This window comes from Natrix helvetica (assembly GCF_964273705.1).
Source record: "Natrix helvetica genome assembly, chromosome: 16".
In the NCBI taxonomy this organism is placed as follows: Eukaryota; Metazoa; Chordata; class Lepidosauria; order Squamata; family Natricidae; genus Natrix; species Natrix helvetica.
This window is the reverse complement of record NC_138563.1, coordinates 9,347,051-9,371,911: the sequence shown is the minus strand read 5'-3', so window position 1 is coordinate 9,371,911 and position 24,861 is coordinate 9,347,051.

Genomic DNA, 24,861 nt, shown 5'->3' with positions numbered 1-24,861 from the left:
TTTTCCCACATCATGGAGGTTCCTTGGCCCTTGTGCCTTGTCCAAATACTCACCATCTCCTTTTCATTACATCATGGAGGTTCCTTGGCTCTTTTGCCTTGTCCAAATACTCACCATCTCCTTTTTCCCACATCATGGAGGTTCCTTGGCCCTTTTGCCTTGTCCAAATACTCACCATCTCCTTTTCATCACATCATGGAGGTTCCTTGGCTCTTTTGCCTTGTCCAAATACTCACCATCTCCTTTCCACCACGTCATGGAGGTTCCTTGGCCCTTTTGCACTGTCCAAATACTCACCATCTCCTTTTTCCCACATCATGGAGGTTCCTTGGCCCTTTTGCCCTGTCCAAACACTCACCATCTCCTTTTTCCCACATCATGGAGGTTCCTTGGCCCATTTGCCTTGTCCAAATACTCACCATCTCCTTTTCCCCACATCATGGAGGTTCCTTGGCCCTTTTGCCCTGTCCAAACACTCACCATCTCCTTTTCACCACATCATGGAGGTTCCTTGGCCCTTTTGCACTGTCCAAATACTCACCATCTCCTTTTTCCCACATCATGGAGGTTCCTTGGCCCTTTTGCCCTGTCCAAACACTCACCATCTCCTTTTCCCCACATCATGGAGGTTCCTTGGCCCTTTTGCCTTGTCCAAATACTCACCATCTCCTTTTTCCCACATCATGGAGGTTCCTTGGCCCTTTTGCCCTGTCCAAACACTCACCATCTCCTTTTCCCCACATCATGGAGGTTCCTTGGCCCTTTTGCCTTGTCCAAATACTCACCAACTCCTTTTCCCCACATCATGGAGGTTCCTTGGCTCTTTTACCTTGTCCAAATACTCACCATCTCCTTTTTCCCACATCATGGAGGTTCCTTGGCCCTTTTGCCCTGTCCAAATACTCACCATCTCCTTTTTCCCACATCATGGAGGTTCCTTGGCTCTTTTGCCTTGTCCAAACACTCACCATCTCCTATTTCCCACATCATGGAAGTTCCTGTCCTGTATTGCCTTGTCCAAATACTCACCATCTCCTTTTTCCCACATCATGGAGGTTCCTTGGCTCTTTTGCCTTGTCCAAATACTCACCATCTCCTTTTTCCCACATCATGGAGGTTCCTTGGCTCTTTTGCCTTGTCCAAATACTCACCAACTCCTTTTCCCCACATCATGGAGGTTCCTTGGCTCTTTTACCTTGTCCAAATACTCACCATCTCCTTTTTCCCACATCATGGAGGTTCCTTGGCCCTTTTGCCCTGTCCAAATACTCACCATCTCCTTTTTCCCACATCATGGAGGTTCCTTGGCTCTTTTGCCTTGTCCAAACACTCACCATCTCCTATTTCCCACATCATGGAGGTTCCTGTCCTCTATTGCCTTGTCCAAATACTCACCATCTCCTTTTCATCACATCATGGAGGTTCCTTGGCTCTTTTGCCTTGTCCAAACACTCACCATCTCCTTTTCACCACATCATGGAGGTTCCATCGCTCTTTTGCCTTGTCCAAATACTCACCATCTCCTTTTCACCACATCATGGAGGTTCCTTGGCCCTTTTGCACTGTCCAAATACTCACCATCTCCTTTTCCCCACATCATGGAGGTTCCTTGGCCCTTTTGCCCTGTCCAAACACTCACCATCTCCTTTTCCCCACATCATGGAGGTTCCTTGGCCCTTTTGCCTTGTCCAAATACTCACCATCTCCTTTTTCCCACATCATGGAGGTTCCTTTGCTCTTTTACCTTGTCCAAATACTCACCATCTCCTTTTCATCACATCATGGAGGTTCCTTGGCTCTTTTACCTTGTCCAAATACTCACCATCTCCTTTTCACCACATCATGGAGGTTCCTTGGCACTTTTGCCTTGTCCAAATACTCACCATCTCCTTTTCCGCCCATCATGGAGGTTCCTTGGCCCTTTTACCTTGTCCAAATACTCACCATCTCCTTTTCCGCACATCATGGAGGTTCCTTGGCTCTTTTACCTTGTCCAAATACTCACCATCTCCTTTTCACCACATCATGGAGGTTCCTTGGCCCTTTTGCCTTGTCCAAATACTCACCATCTCCTTTTCACCACATCATGGAGGTTCCTTGGCCCTTTTGCCTTGTCCAAACACTCACCATCTCCTTTTCACCACATAATGGAGGTTCCATCGCTCTTTTGCCTTGTCCAAATACTCACCATCTCCTTTTCACCACATCATGGAGGTTCCTTGGCCCTTTTGCACTGTCCAAATACTCACCATCTCCTTTTTCCCACATCATGGAGGTTCCTTGGCCCTTTTGCCCTGTCCAAACACTCACCATCTCCTTTTTCCCACATCATGGAGGTTCCTTGGTCCTTTTGCCTTGTCCAAATACTCAACATCTCCTTTTCACCACATCATGGAGGTTCCTTGGCCCTTTTGACCTGTCCAAACACACACCATCTCCTTTTTCCCACATCATGGAGGTTCCTTGGCCCTTTTGCCCTGTCCAAACACTCACCATCTCCTTTTCCCCACATCATGGAGGTTCCTTGGCTCTTTTGCCTTGTCCAAATACTCACCAACTCCTTTTCCCCACATCATGGAGGTTCCTTGGCTCTTTTACCTTGTCCAAATACTCACCATCTCCTTTTTCCCACATCATGGAGGTTCCTTGGCCCTTTTGCCCTGTCCAAATACTCACCATCTCCTTTTTCCCACATCATGGAGGTTCCTTGGCTCTTTTGCCTTGTCCAAACACTCACCATCTCCTATTTCCCACATCATGGAGGTTCCTGTCCTCTATTGCCTTGTCCAAATACTCACCATCTCCTTTTCATCACATCATGGAGGTTCCTTGGCTCTTTTGCCTTGTCCAAATACTCACCATCTCCTTTTTCCCACATCATGGAGGTTCCTTGGCTCTTTTGCCTTGTCCAAACACTCACCATCTCCTATTTCCCACATCATGGAGGTTCCTGTCCTCTATTGCCTTGTCCAAATACTCACCGTCTCCTTTTCCCCACATCATGGAGGTTCCTTGGCTCTTTTGCCTTGTCCAAATAGTCTCCATCTCCTTTTTCCCAAATCATGGAGGTTCCTTGGCTCTTTTACCTTGTCCAAATACTCACCATCTCCTTTTTCCCACATCATGGAGGTTCCTTGGCCCTTTTGCCTTGTCCAAATACTCACCATCTCCTTTTTCCCACATTATGGAGGTTCCTTGGCCCTTTTGCCCTGTCCAAATACTCACCATCTCCTTTTCACCACATCATGGAGGTTCCTTGGCCCTTTTGCACTGTCCAAATACTCACCATCTCCTTTTTCCCACATCATGGAGGTTCCTTGGCCCTTTTGCCCTGTCCAAAAACTCACCATCTCCTTTTCCCCACATCATGGAGGTTCCTTCGCTCTTTTGCCTTGTCCAAATACTCACCATCGCCTTTTTCCCACATCATGGAGGTTCCTTGGCCCTTGTGCCTTGTCCAAATACTCACCATCTCCTTTTCATTACATCATGGAGGTTCCTTGTCTCTTTTGCCTTGTCCAAATACTCACCATCTCCTTTTTCCCACATCATGGAGGTTCCTTGGCCCTTTTGCCTTGTCCAAATACTCACCATCTCCTTTTCATCACATCATGGAGGTTCCTTGGCTCTTTTGCCTTGTCCAAATACTCACCATCTCCTTTCCACCACGTCATGGAGGTTCCATCGCTCTTTTGCCTTGTCCAAATACTCACCATCTCCTTTTCACCACATCATGGAGGTTCCTTGGCCCTTTTGCCCTGTCCAAAAACTCACCATCTCCTTTTCACCACATCATGGAGGTTCCTTGGCCCTTTTGCACTGTCCAAATACTCACCATCTCCTTTTTCCCACATCATGGAGGTTCCTTGGCCCTTTTGCCCTGTCCAAAAACTCACCATCTCCTTTTCCCCACATCATGGAGGTTCCTTCGCTCTTTTGCCTTGTCCAAATACTCACCATCGCCTTTTTCCCACATCATGGAGGTTCCTTGGCCCTTGTGCCTTGTCCAAATACTCACCATCTCCTTTTCATTACATCATGGAGGTTCCTTGGCTCTTTTGCCTTGTCCAAATACTCACCATCTCCTTTTTCCCACATCATGGAGGTTCCTTGGCCCTTTTGCCTTGTCCAAATACTCACCATCTCCTTTTCATCACATCATGGAGGTTCCTTGGCTCTTTTGCCTTGTCCAAATACTCACCATCTCCTTTCCACCACGTCATGGAGGTTCCATCGCTCTTTTGCCTTGTCCAAATACTCACCATCTCCTTTTCACCACATCATGGAGGTTCCTTGGCCCTTTTGCACTGTCCAAATACTCACCATCTCCTTTTCACCACATCATGGAGGTTCCTTGGCCCTTTTGCACTGTCCAAATACTCACCATCTCCTTTTTCCCACATCATGGAGGTTCCTTGGCCCTTTTGCCCTGTCCAAACACTCACCATCTCCTTTTTCCCACATCATGGAGGTTCCTTGGCCCATTTGCCTTGTCCAAATACTCACCATCTCCTTTTCCCCACATCATGGAGGTTCCTTGGCCCTTTTGCCCTGTCCAAACACTCACCATCTCCTTTTCACCACATCATGGAGGTTCCTTGGCCCTTTTGCACTGTCCAAATACTCACCATCTCCTTTTTCCCACATCATGGAGGTTCCTTGGCCCTTTTGCCCTGTCCAAACACTCACCATCTCCTTTTCCCCACATCATGGAGGTTCCTTGGCCCTTTTGCCTTGTCCAAATACTCACCATCTCCTTTTTCCCACATCATGGAGGTTCCTTGGCCCTTTTGCCCTGTCCAAACACTCACCATCTCCTTTTCCCCACATCATGGAGGTTCCTTGGCCCTTTTGCCTTGTCCAAATACTCACCAACTCCTTTTCCCCACATCATGGAGGTTCCTTGGCTCTTTTACCTTGTCCAAATACTCACCATCTCCTTTTTCCCACATCATGGAGGTTCCTTGGCCCTTTTGCCCTGTCCAAATACTCACCATCTCCTTTTTCCCACATCATGGAGGTTCCTTGGCTCTTTTGCCTTGTCCAAACACTCACCATCTCCTATTTCCCACATCATGGAAGTTCCTGTCCTGTATTGCCTTGTCCAAATACTCACCATCTCCTTTTTCCCACATCATGGAGGTTCCTTGGCTCTTTTGCCTTGTCCAAATACTCACCATCTCCTTTTTCCCACATCATGGAGGTTCCTTGGCTCTTTTGCCTTGTCCAAATACTCACCAACTCCTTTTCCCCACATCATGGAGGTTCCTTGGCTCTTTTACCTTGTCCAAATACTCACCATCTCCTTTTTCCCACATCATGGAGGTTCCTTGGCCCTTTTGCCCTGTCCAAATACTCACCATCTCCTTTTTCCCACATCATGGAGGTTCCTTGGCTCTTTTGCCTTGTCCAAACACTCACCATCTCCTATTTCCCACATCATGGAGGTTCCTGTCCTCTATTGCCTTGTCCAAATACTCACCATCTCCTTTTCATCACATCATGGAGGTTCCTTGGCTCTTTTGCCTTGTCCAAACACTCACCATCTCCTTTTCACCACATCATGGAGGTTCCATCGCTCTTTTGCCTTGTCCAAATACTCACCATCTCCTTTTCACCACATCATGGAGGTTCCTTGGCCCTTTTGCACTGTCCAAATACTCACCATCTCCTTTTCCCCACATCATGGAGGTTCCTTGGCCCTTTTGCCCTGTCCAAACACTCACCATCTCCTTTTCCCCACATCATGGAGGTTCCTTGGCCCTTTTGCCTTGTCCAAATACTCACCATCTCCTTTTTCCCACATCATGGAGGTTCCTTTGCTCTTTTACCTTGTCCAAATACTCACCATCTCCTTTTCATCACATCATGGAGGTTCCTTGGCTCTTTTACCTTGTCCAAATACTCACCATCTCCTTTTCACCACATCATGGAGGTTCCTTGGCACTTTTGCCTTGTCCAAATACTCACCATCTCCTTTTCCGCCCATCATGGAGGTTCCTTGGCCCTTTTACCTTGTCCAAATACTCACCATCTCCTTTTCCGCACATCATGGAGGTTCCTTGGCTCTTTTACCTTGTCCAAATACTCACCATCTCCTTTTCACCACATCATGGAGGTTCCTTGGCCCTTTTGCCTTGTCCAAATACTCACCATCTCCTTTTCACCACATCATGGAGGTTCCTTGGCCCTTTTGCCTTGTCCAAACACTCACCATCTCCTTTTCACCACATAATGGAGGTTCCATCGCTCTTTTGCCTTGTCCAAATACTCACCATCTCCTTTTCACCACATCATGGAGGTTCCTTGGCCCTTTTGCACTGTCCAAATACTCACCATCTCCTTTTTCCCACATCATGGAGGTTCCTTGGCCCTTTTGCCCTGTCCAAACACTCACCATCTCCTTTTTCCCACATCATGGAGGTTCCTTGGTCCTTTTGCCTTGTCCAAATACTCAACATCTCCTTTTCACCACATCATGGAGGTTCCTTGGCCCTTTTGACCTGTCCAAACACACACCATCTCCTTTTTCCCACATCATGGAGGTTCCTTGGCCCTTTTGCCCTGTCCAAACACTCACCATCTCCTTTTCCCCACATCATGGAGGTTCCTTGGCTCTTTTGCCTTGTCCAAATACTCACCAACTCCTTTTCCCCACATCATGGAGGTTCCTTGGCTCTTTTACCTTGTCCAAATACTCACCATCTCCTTTTTCCCACATCATGGAGGTTCCTTGGCCCTTTTGCCCTGTCCAAATACTCACCATCTCCTTTTTCCCACATCATGGAGGTTCCTTGGCTCTTTTGCCTTGTCCAAACACTCACCATCTCCTATTTCCCACATCATGGAGGTTCCTGTCCTCTATTGCCTTGTCCAAATACTCACCATCTCCTTTTCATCACATCATGGAGGTTCCTTGGCTCTTTTGCCTTGTCCAAATACTCACCATCTCCTTTTTCCCACATCATGGAGGTTCCTTGGCTCTTTTGCCTTGTCCAAACACTCACCATCTCCTATTTCCCACATCATGGAGGTTCCTGTCCTCTATTGCCTTGTCCAAATACTCACCGTCTCCTTTTCCCCACATCATGGAGGTTCCTTGGCACTTTTGCCTTGTCCAAATACTTACCATCTCCTTTTCCCCACATCATGGAGGTTCCTTGGCTCTTTTGCCTTGTCCAAATACTCACCATCTCCTTTTCCGCCCATCATGGAGGTTCCTTGGCCCTTTTACCTTGTCCAAATACTCACCATCTCCTTTTCCGCACATCATGGAGGTTCCTTGGCTCTTTTACCTTGTCCAAATACTCACCATCTCCTTTTCACCACATCATGGAGGTTCCTTGGCCCTTTTGCCTTGTCCAAATACTCACCATCTCCTTTTCACCACATCATGGAGGTTCCTTGGCCCTTTTGCCTTGTCCAAACACTCACCATCTCCTTTTCACCACATCATGGAGGTTCCATCGCTCTTTTGCCTTGTCCAAATACTCACCATCTCCTATTTCCCACATCATGGAGGTTCCTGTCCTCTATTGCCTTGTCCAAATACTCACCATCTCCTTTTCATCACATCATGGAGGTTCCTTGGCTCTTTTGCCTTGTCCAAATACTCACCATCTCCTTTTTCCCACATCATGGAGGTTCCTTGGCTCTTTTGCCTTGTCCAAACACTCACCATCTCCTATTTCCCACATCATGGAGGTTCCTGTCCTCTATTGCCTTGTCCAAATACTCACAATCTCCTTTTCATCACATCATGGAGGTTCCTTGGCTCTTTTGCCTTGTCCAAATACTCACCATCTCCTTTTTCCCACATCATGGAGGTTCCTTGGCTCTTTTGCCTTGTCCAAACACTCACCATCTCCTATTTCCCACATCATGGAGGTTCCTGTCCTCTATTGCCTTGTCCAAATACTCACCGTCTCCTTTTCCCCACATCATGGAGGTTCCTTTGCTCTTTTACCTTGTCCAAATACTCACCATCTCCTTTTCATCACATCATGGAGGTTCCTTGGCTCTTTTACCTTGTCCAAATACTCACCATCTCCTTTTCACCACATCATGGAGGTTCCTTGGCACTTTTGCCTTGTCCAAATACTCACCATCTCCTTTTCCCCAAATCATGGAGGTTCCTTGGCTCTTTTGCCTTGTCCAAATACTCACCATCTCCTTTTCACCACATCATGGAGGTTCCTTGGCCCTTTTGCCTTGTCCAAACACTCACCATCTCCTTTTCACCACATCATGGAGGTTCCTTGGCTCTTTTGCCTTGTCCAAATACTCACCATCTCCTTTTCACCACATCATGGAGGTTCCTTGGCCCTTTTGCCTTGTCCAAATACTCACCATCTCCTTTTCACCACATCATGGAGGTTCCTTGGCTCTTTTGCCTTGTCCAAATACTCACCATCTCCTTTTCCGCCCATCATGGAGGTTCCTTGGCCCTTTTCCTTGTGCAAATACTCACCATCTCCTTTTCCGCACATCATGGAGGTTCCTTGGCTCTTTTACCTTGTCCAAATACTCACCATCTCCTTTTCACCACATCATGGAGGTTCCTTGGCCCTTTTGCCTTGTCCAAATACTCACCATCTCCTTTTCACCACATCATGGAGGTTCCTTGGCCCTTTTGCCTTGTCCAAACACTCACCATCTCCTTTTCACCACATCATGGAGGTTCCATCGCTCTTTTGCCTTGTCCAAATACTCACCATCTCCTTTTCACCACATCATGGAGGTTCCTTGGCCCTTTTGCACTGTCCAAATACTCACCATCTCCTTTTTCCCACATCATGGAGGTTCCTTGGCCCTTTTGCCCTGTCCAAACACTCACCATCTCCTTTTCCCCACATCATGGAGGTTCCTTGGCCCTTTTGCCTTGTCCAAATACTCACCATCTCCTTTTTCCCACATCATGGAGGTTCCTTTGCTCTTTTACCTTGTCCAAATACTCACCATCTCCTTTTCATCACATCATGGAGGTTCCTTGGCTCTTTTACCTTGTCCAAATACTCACCATCTCCTTTTCACCACATCATGGAGGTTCCTTGGCTCTTTTACCTTGTCCAAATACTCACCATCTCCTTTTTCCCACATCATGGAGGTTCCTTGGCTCTTTTGCCTTGTCCAAACACTCACCATCTCCTATTTCCCACATCATGGAGGTTCCTGTCCTCTATTGCCTTGTCCAAATACTCACAATCTCCTTTTCATCACATCATGGAGGTTCCTTGGCTCTTTTGCCTTGTCCAAATACTCACCATCTCCTTTTTCCCACATCATGGAGGTTCCTTGGCTCTTTTGCCTTGTCCAAACACTCACCATCTCCTATTTCCCACATCATGGAGGTTCCTGTCCTCTATTGCCTTGTCCAAATACTCACCGTCTCCTTTTCCCCACATCATGGAGGTTCCTTTGCTCTTTTACCTTGTCCAAATACTCACCATCTCCTTTTCACCACATCATGGAGGTTCCTTGGCACTTTTGCCTTGTCCAAATACTCACCATCTCCTTTTCACCACATCATGGAGGTTCCTTGGCCCTTTTGCCTTGTCCAAATACTCACCATCTCCTTTTCACCACATCATGGAGGTTCCTTGGCTCTTTTGCCTTGTCCAAATACTCACCATCTCCTTTTCACCACATCATGGAGGTTCCTTGGCCCTTTTGCCTTGTCCAAATACTCACCATCTCCTTTTCACCACATCATGGAGGTTCCTTGGCTCTTTTGCCTTGTCCAAATACTCACCATCTCCTTTTCCGCCCATCATGGAGGTTCCTTGGCCCTTTTCCTTGTGCAAATACTCACCATCTCCTTTTCCGCACATCATGGAGGTTCCTTGGCTCTTTTACCTTGTCCAAATACTCACCATCTCCTTTTCACCACATCATGGAGGTTCCTTGGCCCTTTTGCCTTGTCCAAATACTCACCATCTCCTTTTCACCACATCATGGAGGTTCCTTGGCCCTTTTGCCTTGTCCAAACACTCACCATCTCCTTTTCACCACATCATGGAGGTTCCATCGCTCTTTTGCCTTGTCCAAATACTCACCATCTCCTTTTCACCACATCATGGAGGTTCCTTGGCCCTTTTGCACTGTCCAAATACTCACCATCTCCTTTTTCCCACATCATGGAGGTTCCTTGGCCCTTTTGCCCTGTCCAAACACTCACCATCTCCTTTTCCCCACATCATGGAGGTTCCTTGGCCCTTTTGCCTTGTCCAAATACTCACCATCTCCTTTTTCCCACATCATGGAGGTTCCTTTGCTCTTTTACCTTGTCCAAATACTCACCATCTCCTTTTCATCACATCATGGAGGTTCCTTGGCTCTTTTACCTTGTCCAAATACTCACCATCTCCTTTTCACCACATCATGGAGGTTCCTTGGCTCTTTTACCTTGTCCAAATACTCACCATCTCCTTTTTCCCACATCATGGAGGTTCCTTGGCTCTTTTGCCTTGTCCAAACACTCACCATCTCCTATTTCCCACATCATGGAGGTTCCTGTCCTCTATTGCCTTGTCCAAATACTCACAATCTCCTTTTCATCACATCATGGAGGTTCCTTGGCTCTTTTGCCTTGTCCAAATACTCACCATCTCCTTTTTCCCACATCATGGAGGTTCCTTGGCTCTTTTGCCTTGTCCAAACACTCACCATCTCCTATTTCCCACATCATGGAGGTTCCTGTCCTCTATTGCCTTGTCCAAATACTCACCGTCTCCTTTTCCCCACATCATGGAGGTTCCTTTGCTCTTTTACCTTGTCCAAATACTCACCATCTCCTTTTCACCACATCATGGAGGTTCCTTGGCACTTTTGCCTTGTCCAAATACTCACCATCTCCTTTTCCCCACATCATGGAGGTTCCTTGGCTCTTTTGCCTTGTCCAAATACTCACCATCTCCTTTTCCGCCCATCATGGAGGTTCCTTGGCCCTTTTACCTTGTCCAAATACTCACCATCTCCTTTTCCGCACATCATGGAGGTTCCTTGGCTCTTTTACCTTGTCCAAATACTCACCATCTCCTTTTCACCACATCATGGAGGTTCCTTGGCCCTTTTGCCTTGTCCAAATACTCACCATCTCCTTTTCACCACATCATGGAGGTTCCTTGGCCCTTTTGCCTTGTCCAAACACTCACCATCTCCTTTTCACCACATCATGGAGGTTCCATCGCTCTTTTGCCTTGTCCAAATACTCACCATCTCCTTTTCACCACATCATGGAGGTTCCATCGCTCTTTTGCCTTGTCCAAATACTCACCATCTCCTTTTCACCACATCATGGAGGTTCCTTGGCCCTTTTGCACTGTCCAAATACTCACCATCTCCTTTTTCCCACATCATGGAGGTTCCTTGGCCCTTTTGCCTTGTCCAAACACTCACCATCTCCTTTTCACCACATCATGGAGGTTCCTTGGCCCTTTTGCCTTGTCCAAATACTCACCATCTCCTTTTTCCCACATCATGGAGGTTCCTTTGCTCTTTTACCTTGTCCAAATACTCACCATCTCCTTTTCATCACATCATGGAGGTTCCTTGGCTCTTTCACCTTGTCCAAATACTCACCATCTCCTTTTCACCACATCATGGAGGTTCCTTGGCACTTTTGCCTTGTCCAAATACTCACCATCTCCTTTTCCCCACATCATGGAGGTTCCTTGGCTCTTTTGCCTTGTCCAAATACTCACCATCTCCTTTTCCGCCCATCATGGAGGTTCCTTGGCCCTTTTACCTTGTCCAAATACTCACCATCTCCTTTTCCGCACATCATGGAGGTTCCTTGGCTCTTTTACCTTGTCCAAATACTCAACATCTCCTTTTCACCACATCATGGAGGTTCCTTGGCCCTTTTGCCTTGTCCAAATACTCACCATCTCCTTTTCACCACATCATGGAGGTTCCTTGGCCCTTTTGCCTTGTCCAAACACTCACCATCTCCTTTTCACCACATCATGGAGGTTCCATCGCTCTTTTGCCTTGTCCAAATACTCACCATCTCCTTTTCACCACATCATGGAGGTTCCTTGGCCCTTTTGCCTTGTCCAAACACTCACCATCTCCTTTTCACCACATCATGGAGGTTCCATCGCTCTTTTGCCTTGTCCAAATACTCACCATCTCCTTTTCACCACATCATGGAGGTTCCTTGGCCCTTTTGCACTGTCCAAATACTCACCATCTCCTTTTTCCCACATCATGGAGGTTCCTTGGCCCTTTTGCCCTGTCCAAACACTCACCATCTCCTTTTTCCCACATCATGGAGGTTCCTTGGTCCTTTTGCCTTGTCCAAATACTCAACATCTCCTTTTCACCACATCATGGAGGTTCCTTGGCCCTTTTGACCTGTACAAACACACACCATCTCCTTTTTCCCACATCATGGAGGTTCCTTGGCCCTTTTGCCCTGTCCAAACACTCACCATCTCCTTTTCCCCACATCATGGAGGTTCCTTGGCTCTTTTGCCTTGTCCAAATACTCACCAACTCCTTTTCCCCACATCATGGAGGTTCCTTGGCTCTTTTACCTTGTCCAAATACTCACCATCTCCTTTTTCCCACATCATGGAGGTTCCTTGGCCCTTTTGCCCTGTCCAAATACTCACCATCTCCTTTTTCCCACATCATGGAGGTTCCTTGGCTCTTTTGCCTTGTCCAAACACTCACCATCTCCTATTTCCCACATCATGGAGGTTCCTGTCCTCTATTGCCTTGTCCAAATACTCACCGTCTCCTTTTCCCCACATCATGGAGGTTACTTTGCTCTTTTACCTTGTCGAAATACTCACCATCTCCTTTTCATCACATCATGGAGGTTCCTTGGCTCTTTTGCCTTGTCCAAATACTCACCATCTCCTTTTCACCACATCATGGAGGTTCCTTGGCTCTTTTACCTTGTCCAAACACTCACCATCTCCTTTTCACCACATCATGGAGGTTCCTGTCATCTTTTGCCTTGTCCAAATACTCACCATCTCCTTTTCACCACATCATGGAGGTTCCTTGGCCATTTTGCCTTGTCCAAACACTCACCAACTCCTTTTCCCCACATCATGGAGGTTCCTTGGCCCTTTTGCCTTGTCCAAATACTCACCATCTCCTTTTCACCACATCATGGAGGTTCCTTGGCTATTTTGCCTTGTCCAAATACTCACCATCTCCTTTTCCCCACATCATGGAGGTTCCTTGGCCCTTTTGCCCTGTCCAAATACTCACCATCTCCTTTTCACCACATCATGGAGGTTCCTTGGCCCTTTTGCCTTGTCCAAATACTCACCAACTCCTTTTCACCACATCATGGAGGTTCTTTGGCCCTTTTGCCTTGTCCAAATACTCACCAACTCCTTTTCACCACATCATGGAGGTTCCTTGGCCCTTTTGCCCTGTCCAAATACTCACCATCTCCTTTTCACCACATCATGGAGGTTCCTTGGCCCTTTTGCCTTGTCCAAATACTCACCAACTCCTTTTCACCACATCATGGAGGTTCTTTGGCCCTTTTGCCTTGTCCAAATACTCACCAACTCCTTTTCACCACATCATGGAGGTTCCTTGGCCCTTTTGCCTTGTCCAAATACTCACCATCTCCTTTTCCCCACATCATGGAGGTTCCTTGGCCCTTTTGCCTTGTCCAAATACTCACCATCTCCTTTTCACCACATCATGGAGGTTCCTTGGCCCTTTTGCCTTGTCCAAATACTCACCATCTCCTTTTCACCACATCATGGAGGTTCCTTGGCCCTTTTGCCCTGTCCAAATACTCACCATCTCCTTTTCCCCACATCATGGAGGTTCCTTGGCCCTTTTGCCTTGTCCAAATACTCACCATCTCCTTTTCACCACATCATGGAGGTTCCTTGGCCCTTTTGCCTTGTCCAAATACTCACCATCTCCTTTTCCCCACATCATGGAGGTTCCTTGGCCCTTTTGCCCTGTCCAAATACTCACCATCTCCTTTTCACCACATCATGGAGGTTCCTTGGCCCTTTTGCCTTGTCCAAATACTCACCATCTCCTTTTCACCACATCATGGAGGTTCTTTGGCCCTTTTGCCTTGTCCAAATACTCACCAACTCCTTTTCACCACATCATGGAGGTTCCTTGGCCCTTTTGCCCTGTCCAAATACTCACCATCTCCTTTTCACCACATCATGGAGGTTCCTTGGCCCTTTTGCCTTGTCCAAATACTCACCAACTCCTTTTCACCACATCATGGAGGTTCTTTGGCCCTTTTGCCTTGTCCAAATACTCACCAACTCCTTTTCACCACATCATGGAGGTTCCTTGGCCCTTTTGCCTTGTCCAAATACTCACCATCTCCTTTTCCCCACATCATGGAGGTTCCTTGGCTCTTTTGCCTTATGCAAACACTCACCATCTCCTTTTCCCCACATCATGGAGGTTCCATCGCTCTTTTACCTTATCCAAATACTCACCAACTCCTTTTTCCCACATCATGGAGGTTCCTTGGCCCTTTTGCCTTGTCCAAATACTCACCATCTCCTTTTCACCACATCATGGAGGTTCCTGTCATCTTTTGCCTTGTGCAAACACTCACCATCTCCTTTTCCCCACATCATGGAGGTTCCTTGGCCCTTTTGCCTTGTCCAAATACTCACCATCTCCTTTTCCCCACATCATGGAGGTTCCTTGGCTTTTTTGCCTTGTCCAAATACTCACCATGTCCTTTTCCGCACATCATGGAGGTTCCTTGGCTCTTTTACCTTGTCCAAATACTCACCATCTCCTTTTCACCACATCATGGAGGTTCCTTGGCCCTTTTGCCTTGTCCAAACACTCACCAACTCCTTTTCACCACATCATGGAGGTTCCTTGGCTCTTTTGCCTTGTCCAAATAGTCTCCATCTCCTTTTTCCCAAATCATGGAGGTTCCTTGGCTCTTTTACCTTGTCCAAATACTCACCATCTCCTTTTTCCCACATCATGGAGGTTCCTTGGCCCTTTTGCCTTGTCCAAATACTCACCAACTCCTTTTCACCACATCATGGAGGTTCCTTGGCCCTTTTGCCTTCTCCAAATACTCACCAACTCCTTTTCACCACATCATGGAGGTTCCTTGGCTCTTTTGCCTTGTCCAAATACTCACCATCTCCTTTTCCCCACATCATGGAGGTTCCTTGGCTCTTTTACCTTGTCCAAACACTCACCAACTCCTTTTCACCACATCATGGAGGTTCCATCGCTCTTTTACCTTGTCCAAATACTCACCATCTCCTTTTTCCCACATCATGGAGGTACCTTGGCTCTTTTGCCTTGTCCAAATACTCACCATCTCCTTTTCATCACATCATGGAGGTTCCTTCGCTCTTTTGCCTTGTCCAAATACTCACCATCTCCTTTTCCCCACATCATGGAGGTTCCTTGGCCCTTGTGCCTTGTCCAAATACTCACCATCTCCTTTTCATCACATCATGGAGGTTCCTTGGCCCTTTTGCCTTGTCCAAATACTCACCATCTCCTTTTTCACACATTATGGAGGTTCCTTGGCCCTTTTGCCCTGTCCAAATACTCACCATCTCCTTTTTCCCACATCATGGAGGTTCCTTGGCCCTTTTGCCCTGTCCAAACACTCACCATCTCCTTTTCACCACATCATGGAGGTTCCTTGGCCCTTTTGCACTGTCCAAATACTCACCATCTCCTTTTTCCCACATCATGGAGGTTCCTTGGCCCTTTTGCCCTGTCCAAACACTCACCATCTCCTTTTCCCCACATCATGGAGGTTCCTTCGCTCTTTTGCCTTGTCCAAATACTCACCATCGCCTTTTTCCCACATCATGGAGGTTCCTTGGCCCTTGTGCCTTGTCCAAATACTCACCATCTCCTTTTCATTACATCATGGAGGTTCCTTGGCTCTTTTGCCTTGTCCAAATACTCACCATCTCCTTTTTCCCACATCATGGAGGTTCCTTGGCCCTTTTGCCTTGTCCAAATACTCACCATCTCCTTTTCATCACATCATGGAGGTTCCTTGGCCCTTTTGCCTTGTCCAAATACTCACCATCTCCTTTTTCCCACATTATGGAGGTTCCTTGGCCCTTTTGCCCTGTCCAAATACTCACCATCTCCTTTTTCCCACATCATGGAGGTTCCTTGGCCCTTTTGCCCTGTCCAAACACTCACCATCTCCTTTTCACCACATCATGGAGGTTCCTTGGCCCTTTTGCACTGTCCAAATACTCACCATCTCCTTTTTCCCACATCATGGAGGTTCCTTGGCCCTTTTGCCCTGTCCAAACACTCACCATCTCCTTTTCCCCACATCATGGAGGTTCCTTCGCTCTTTTGCCTTGTCCAAATACTCACCATCGCCTTTTTCCCACATCATGGAGGTTCCTTGGCCCTTGTGCCTTGTCCAAATACTCACCATCTCCTTTTCATTACATCATGGAGGTTCCTTGGCTCTTTTGCCTTGTCCAAATACTCACCATCTCCTTTTCATCACATCATGGAGGTTCCTTGGCCCTTTTGCACTGTCCAAATACTCACCATCTCCTTTTCACCACATCATGGAGGTTCCTTGGCCCTTTTGCACTGTCCAAATACTCACCATCTCCTTTTTCCCACATCATGGAGGTTCCTTGGCCCTTTTGCCCTGTCCAAACACTCACCATCTCCTTTTTCCCACATCATGGAGGTTCCTTGGCCCATTTGCCTTGTCCAAATACTCACCATCTCCTTTTCCCCACATCATGGAGGTTCCTTGGCCCTTTTGCCCTGTCCAAACACTCACCATCTCCTTTTCACCACATCATGGAGGTTCCTTGGCCCTTTTGCACTGTCCAAATACTCACCATCTCCTTTTTCCCACATCATGGAGGTTCCTTGGCCCTTTTGCCCTGTCCAAACACTCACCATCTCCTTTTCCCCACATCATGGAGGTTCCTTGGCCCTTTTGCCTTGTCCAAATACTCACCATCTCCTTTTTCCCACATCATGGAGGTTCCTTGGCCCTTTTGCCCTGTCCAAACACTCACCATCTCCTTTTCCCCACATCATGGAGGTTCCTTGGCCCTTTTGCCCTGTCCAAACACTCACCATCTCCTTTTCCCCACATCATGGAGGTTCCTTGGCCCTTTTGCCTTGTCCAAATACTCACCAACTCCTTTTCCCCACATCATGGAGGTTCCTTGGCTCTTTTACCTTGTCCAAATACTCACCATCTCCTTTTTCCCACATCATGGAGGTTCCTTGGCCGTTTTGCCCTGTCCAAATACTCACCATCTCCTTTTTCCCACATCATGGAGGTTCCTTGGCTCTTTTGCCTTGTCCAAACACTCACCATCTCCTATTTCCCACATCATGGAGGTTCCTGTCCTCTATTGCCTTGTCCAAATACTCACCATCTCCTTTTCCCCACATCATGGAGGTTCCTTCGCTCTTTTACCTTGTCCAAATACTCACCATCTCCTTTTCATCACATCATGGAGGTTCCTTGGCTCTTTTGCCTTGTCCAAACACTCACCATCTCCTTTTCACCACATCATGGAGGTTCCATCGCTCTTTTGCCTTGTCCAAATACTCACCATCTCCTTTTCACCACATCATGGAGGTTCCTTGGCCCTTTTGCACTGTCCAAATACTCACCATCTCCTTTTTCCCACATCATGGAGGTTCCTTGGCCCTTTTGCCCTGTCCAAACACTCACCATCTCCTTTTTCCCACATCAAGGAGGTTCCTTGGTCCTTTTGCCTTGTCCAAATACTCAACATCTCCTTTTCACCACATCATGGAGGTTCCTTGGCCCTTTTGACCTGTCCAAACACACACCATCTCCTTTTTCCCACATCATGGAGGTTCCTTGGCCCTTTTGCCCTGTCCAAACACTCACCATCTCCTTTTCCCCACATCATGGAGGTTCCTTGGCTCTTTTGCCTTGTCCAAATACTCACCAACTCCTTTTCCCCACATCATGGAGGTTCCTTGGCTCTTTTACCTTGTCCAAATACTCACCATCTCCTTTTCCCCACATCATGGAGGTTCCTTGGCCCTTTTGCCCTGTCCAAATACTCACCATCTCCTTTTTCCCACATCATGGAGGTTCCTTGGCTCTTTTGCCTTGTCCAAACACTCACCATCTCCTATTTCCCACATCATGGAGGTTCCTGTCCTCTATTGCCTTGTCCAAATACTCACCATCTCCTTTTCCCCACATCATGGAGGTTCCTTCGCTCTTTTACCTTGTCCAAATACTCACCATCTCCTTTTCACCACATCATGGAGGTTCCTTGGCTCTTTTGCCTTGTCCAAACACTCACCATCTCCTTTTCACCACATCATGGAGGTTCCATCGCTCTTTTGCCTTGTCCAAATACTCACCATCTCCTTTTCACCACATCATGGAGGTTCCTTGGCCCTTTTGCACTGTCCAAATACTCACCATCTCCTTTTCCCCACATCATGGAGGTTCCTTGGCCCTTTTGCCCTGTCCAAACACTCACCATCTCCTTTTCCCCACATCATGGAGGTTCCTTGGCCCTTTTGCCTTGTCCAAATACTCACCATCTCCTTTTTCCCACATCATGGAGGTTCCTTTGCTCTTTTACCTTGTCCAAATACTCACCATCTCCTTTTCATCACATCATGGAGGTTCCTTGGCTCTTTTACCTTGTCCAAATACTCACCATCTCCTTTTCACCACATCATGGAGGTTCCTTGGCACTTTTGCCTTGTCCAAATACTCACCATCTCCTTTTCCCCACATCATGGAGGTTCCTTGGCTCTTTTGCCTTGTCCAAATACTCACCATCTCCTTTTCCGCCCATCATGGAGGTTCCTTGGCCCTTTTACCTTGTCCAAATACTCACCATCTCCTTTTCCGCACATCATGGAGGTTCCTTGGCTCTTTTACCTTGTCCAAATACTCACCATCTCCTTTTCACCACATCATGGAGGTTCCTTGGCCCTTTTGCCTTGTCCAAATACTCACCATCTCCTTTTCACCACATCATGGAGGTTCCTTGGCCCTTTTGCCTTGTCCAAACACTCACCATCTCCTTTTCACCACATCATGGAGGTTCCATCGCTCTTTTGCCTTGTCCAAATACTCACCATCTCCTTTTCACCACATCATGGAGGTTCCTTGGCCCTTTTGCACTGTCCAAATACTCACCATCTCCTTTTTCCCACATCATGGAGGTTCCTTGGCCCTTTTGCCCTGTCCAAACACTCACCATCTCCTTTTTCCCACATCATGGAGGTTCCTTGGTCCTTTTGCCTTGTCCAAATACTCAACATCTCCTTTTCACCACATCATGGAGGTTCCTTGGCCCTTTTGACCTGTCCAAACACACACCATCTCCTTTTTCCCACATCATGGAGGTTCCTTGGCCCTTTTGCCCTGTCCAAACACTCACCATCTCCTTTTCCCCACATCATGGAGGTTCCTTGGCTCTTTTGCCTTGTCCAAATACTCACCAACTCCTTTTCCCCACATCATGGAGGTTCCTTGGCTCTTTTACCTTGTCCAAATACTCACCATCTCCTTTTTCCCACATCATGGAGGTTCCTTGGCCCTTTTGCCCTGTCCAAATACTCACCATCTCCTTTTTCCCACATCATGGAGGTTCCTTGGCTCTTTTGCCTTGTCCAAACACTCACCATCTCCTATTTCCCACATCATGGAGGTTCCTGTCCTCTATTGCCTTGTCCAAATACTCACCATCTCCTTTTCATCACATCATGGAGGTTCCTTGGCTCTTTTGCCTTGTCCAAATACTCACCATCTCCTTTTTCCCACATCATGGAGGTTCCTTGGCTCTTTTGCCTTGTCCAAACACTCACCATCTCCTATTTCCCACATCATGGAGGTTCCTGTCCTCTATTGCCTTGTCCAAATACTCACCGTCTCCTTTTCCCCACATCATGGAGGTTCCTTTGCTCTTTTACCTTGTCCAAATACTCACCATCTCCTTTTCATCACATCATGGAGGTTCCTTGGCTCTTTTACCTTGTCCAAATACTCACCATCTCCTTTTCACCACATCATGGAGGTTCCTTGGCACTTTTGCCTTGTCCAAATACTCACCATCTCCTTTTCCCCACATCATGGAGGTTCCTTGGCTCTTTTACCTTGTCCAAATACTCACCATCTCCTTTTTCCCACATCATGGAGGTTCCTTGGCTCTTTTGCCTTGTCCAAACACTCACCATCTCCTATTTCCCACATCATGGAGGTTCCTGTCCTCTATTGCCTTGTCCAAATACTCACAATCTCCTTTTCATCACATCATGGAGGTTCCTTGGCTCTTTTGCCTTGTCCAAATACTCACCATCTCCTTTTTCCCACATCATGGAGGTTCCTTGGCTCTTTTGCCTTGTCCAAACACTCACCATCTCCTATTTCCCACATCATGGAGGTTCCTGTCCTCTATTGCCTTGTCCAAATACTCACCGTCTCCTTTTCCCCACATCATGGAGGTTCCTTTGCTCTTTTACCTTGTCCAAATACTCACCATCTCCTTTTCATCACATCATGGAGGTTCCTTGGCTCTTTTACCTTGTCCAAATACTCACCATCTCCTTTTCACCACATCATGGAGGTTCCTTGGCACTTTTGCCTTGTCCAAATACTCACCATCTCCTTTTCCCCACATCATGGAGGTTCCTTGGCTCTTTTGCCTTGTCCAAATACTCACCATCTCCTTTTCCGCCCATCATGGAGGTTCCTTGGCCCTTTTACCTTGTCCAAATACTCACCATCTCCTTTTCCGCACATCATGGAGGTTCCTTGGCTCTTTTACCTTGTCCAAATACTCACCATCTCCTTTTCACCACATCATGGAGGTTCCTTGGCCCTTTTGCCTTGTCCAAATACTCACCATCTCCTTTTCACCACATCATGGAGGTTCCTTGGCCCTTTTGCCTTGTCCAAACACTCACCATCTCCTTTTCACCACATCATGGAGGTTCCATCGCTCTTTTGCCTTGTCCAAATACTCACCATCTCCTTTTCACCACATCATGGAGGTTCCTTGGCCCTTTTGCCTTGTCCAAACACTCACCATCTCCTTTTTCCCACATCATGGAGGTTCCTTGGTCCTTTTGCCTTGTCCAAATACTCAACATCTCCTTTTCACCACATCATGGAGGTTCCTTGGCCCTTTTGACCTGTCCAAACACACACCATCTCCTTTTTCCCACATCATGGAGGTTCCTTGGCCCTTTTGCCCTGTCCAAACACTCACCATCTCCTTTTCCCCACATCATGGAGGTTCCTTGGCTCTTTTGCCTTGTCCAAATACTCACCAACTCCTTTTCCCCACATCATGGAGGTTCCTTGGCTCTTTTACCTTGTCCAAATACTCACCATCTCCTTTTTCCCACATCATGGAGGTTCCTTGGCCCTTTTGCCCTGTCCAAATACTCACCATCTCCTTTTTCCCACATCATGGAGGTTCCTTGGCTCTTTTGCCTTGTCCAAACACTCACCATCTCCTATTTCCCACATCATGGAGGTTCCTGTCCTCTATTGCCTTGTCCAAATACTCACCATCTCCTTTTCATCACATCATGGAGGTTCCTTGGCTCTTTTGCCTTGTCCAAATACTCACCATCTCCTTTTTCCCACATCATGGAGGTTCCTTGGCTCTTTTGCCTTGTCCAAACACTCACCATCTCCTATTTCCCACATCATGGAGGTTCCTGTCCTCTATTGCCTTGTCCAAATACTCACCGTCTCCTTTTCCCCACATCATGGAGGTTACTTTGCTCTTTTACCTTGTCCAAATACTCACCATCTCCTTTTCATCACATCATGGAGGTTCCTTGGCTCTTTTGCCTTGTCCAAATACTCACCATCTCCTTTTCACCACATCATGGAGGTTCCTTGGCTCTTTTACCTTGTCCAAACACTCACCATCTCCTTTTCACCACATCATGGAGGTTCCTGTCATCTTTTGCCTTGTCCAAATACTCACCATCTCCTTTTCACCACATCATGGAGGTTCCTTGGCCATTTTGCCTTGTCCAAACACTCACCAACTCCTTTTCCCCACATCATGGAGGTTCCTTGGCCCTTTTGCCTTGTCCAAATACTCACCATCTCCTTTTCACCACATCATGGAGGTTCCTTGGCTATTTTGCCTTGTCCAAATACTCACCATCTCCTTTTCCCCACATCATGGAGGTTCCTTGGCTATTTTGCCTTGTCTAAACACTCACCATCTCCTTTTCCCCACATCATGGAGGTTCCTTGGCCCTTTTGCCCTGTCCAAATACTCACCATCTCCTTTTCACCACATCATGGAGGTTCCTTGGCCCTTTTGCCTTGTCCAAATACTCACCAACTCCTTTTCACCACATCATGGAGGTTCTTTGGCCCTTTTGCCTTGTCCAAATACTCACCAACTCCTTTTCACCACATCATGGAGGTTCCTTGGCCCTTTTGCCTTGTCCAAATACTCACCATCTCCTTTTCCCCACATCATGGAGGTTCCTTGGCTCTTTTGCCTTATGCAAACACTCACCATCTCCTTTTCCCCACATCATGGAGGTTCCATCGCTCTTTTACCTTATCCAAATACTCACCAACTCCTTTTTCCCACATCATGGAGGTTCCTTGGCCCTTTTGCCTTGTCCAAATACTCACCATCTCCTTTTCACCACATCATGGAGGTTCCTGTCATCTTTTGCCTTGTGCAAACACTCACCATCTCCTTTTCCCCACATCATGGAGGTTCCTTGGCCCTTTTGCCTTGTCCAAATACTCACCATCTCCTTTTCCCCACATCATGGAGGTTCCTTGGCTTTTTTGCCTTGTCCAAATACTCACCATGTCCTTTTCCGCACATCATGGAGGTTCCTTGGCTCTTTTGCCTTGTCCAAACACTCACCATCTCCTTTTTCCCACATCATGGAGGTTCCTTGGCTCTTTTACCTTGTCCAAATACTCACCATCTCCTTTTTCCCACATCATGGAGGTTCCTTGGCCCCTTTGCCCTGTCCAAATACTCACCATCTCCTTTTTCCCACATCATGGAGGTTCCTTGGCCCTTTTGCCCTGTCCAAATACTCACCATCTCCTTTTCACCACATCATGGAGGTTCCTTGGCTCTTTTGCCTTGTCCAAACACTCACCATCTCCTATTTCCCACATCATGGAGGTTCCTGTCCTCTATTGCCTTGTCCAAATACTCACCGTCTCCTTTTCCCCACATCATGGAGGTTACTTTGCTCTTTTACCTTGTCCAAATACTCACCATCTCCTTTTCATCACATCATGGAGGTTCCTTGGCTCTTTTGCCTTGTCCAAATACTCACCATCTCCTTTTCACCACATCATGGAGGTTCCTTGGCTCTTTTACCTTGTCCAAATACTCACCATCTCCTTTTTCCCACATCATGGAGGTTCCTTGGCCCCTTTGCCCTGTCCAAATACTCACCATCTCCTTTTTCCCACATCATGGAGGTTCCTTGGCCCTTTTGCCCTGTCCAAATACTCACCATCTCCTTTTCACCACATCATGGAGGTTCCTTGGCTCTTTTGCCTTGTCCAAACACTCACCATCTCCTATTTCCCACATCATGGAGGTTCCTGTCCTCTATTGCCTTGTCCAAATACTCACCGTCTCCTTTTCCCCACATCATGGAGGTTACTTTGCTCTTTTACCTTGTCCAAATACTCACCATCTCCTTTTCATCACATCATGGAGGTTCCTTGGCTCTTTTGCCTTGTCCAAATACTCACCATCTCCTTTTCACCACATCATGGAGGTTCCTTGGCTCTTTTACCTTGTCCAAACACTCACCATCTCCTTTTCACCACATCATGGAGGTTCCTGTCATCTTTTGCCTTGTCCAAATACTCACCATCTCCTTTTCACCACATCATGGAGGTTCCTTGGCCATTTTGCCTTGTCCAAACACTCACCAACTCCTTTTCCCCACATCATGGAGGTTCCTTGGCCCTTTTGCCTTGTCCAAATACTCACCATCTCCTTTTCACCACATCATGGAGGTTCCTTGGCTATTTTGCCTTGTCCAAATACTCACCATCTCCTTTTCCCCACATCATGGAGGTTCCTTGGCTATTTTGCCTTGTCTAAACACTCACCATCTCCTTTTCCCCACATCATGGAGGTTCCTTGGCCCTTTTGCCCTGTCCAAATACTCACCATCTCCTTTTCACCACATCATGGAGGTTCCTTGGCCCTTTTGCCTTGTCCAAATACTCACCAACTCCTTTTCACCACATCATGGAGGTTCTTTGGCCCTTTTGCCTTGTCCAAATACTCACCAACTCCTTTTCACCACATCATGGAGGTTCCTTGGCCCTTTTGCCTTGTCCAAATACTCACCATCTCCTTTTCCCCACATCATGGAGGTTCCTTGGCTCTTTTGCCTTATGCAAACACTCACCAACTCCTTTTTCCCACATCATGGAGGTTCCTTGGCCCTTTTGCCTTGTCCAAATACTCACCATCTCCTTTTCACCACATCATGGAGGTTCCTGTCATCTTTTGCCTTGTGCAAACACTCACCATCTCCTTTTCCCCACATCATGGAGGTTCCTTGGCCCTTTTGCCTTGTCCAAATACTCACCATCTCCTTTTCCCCACATCATGGAGGTTCCTTGGCTTTTTTGCCTTGTCCAAATACTCACCATGTCCTTTTCCGCACATCATGGAGGTTCCTTGGCTCTTTTACCTTGTCCAAATACTCACCATCTCCTTTTCACCACATCATGGAGGTTCCTTGGCTCTTTTACCTTGTCCATATACTCACCATCTCCTTTTCACCACATCATGGAGGTTCCTTGGCCCTTTTGCCTTGTCCAAACACTCACCAACTCCTTTTCACCACATCATGGAGGTTCCTTGGCTCTTTTGC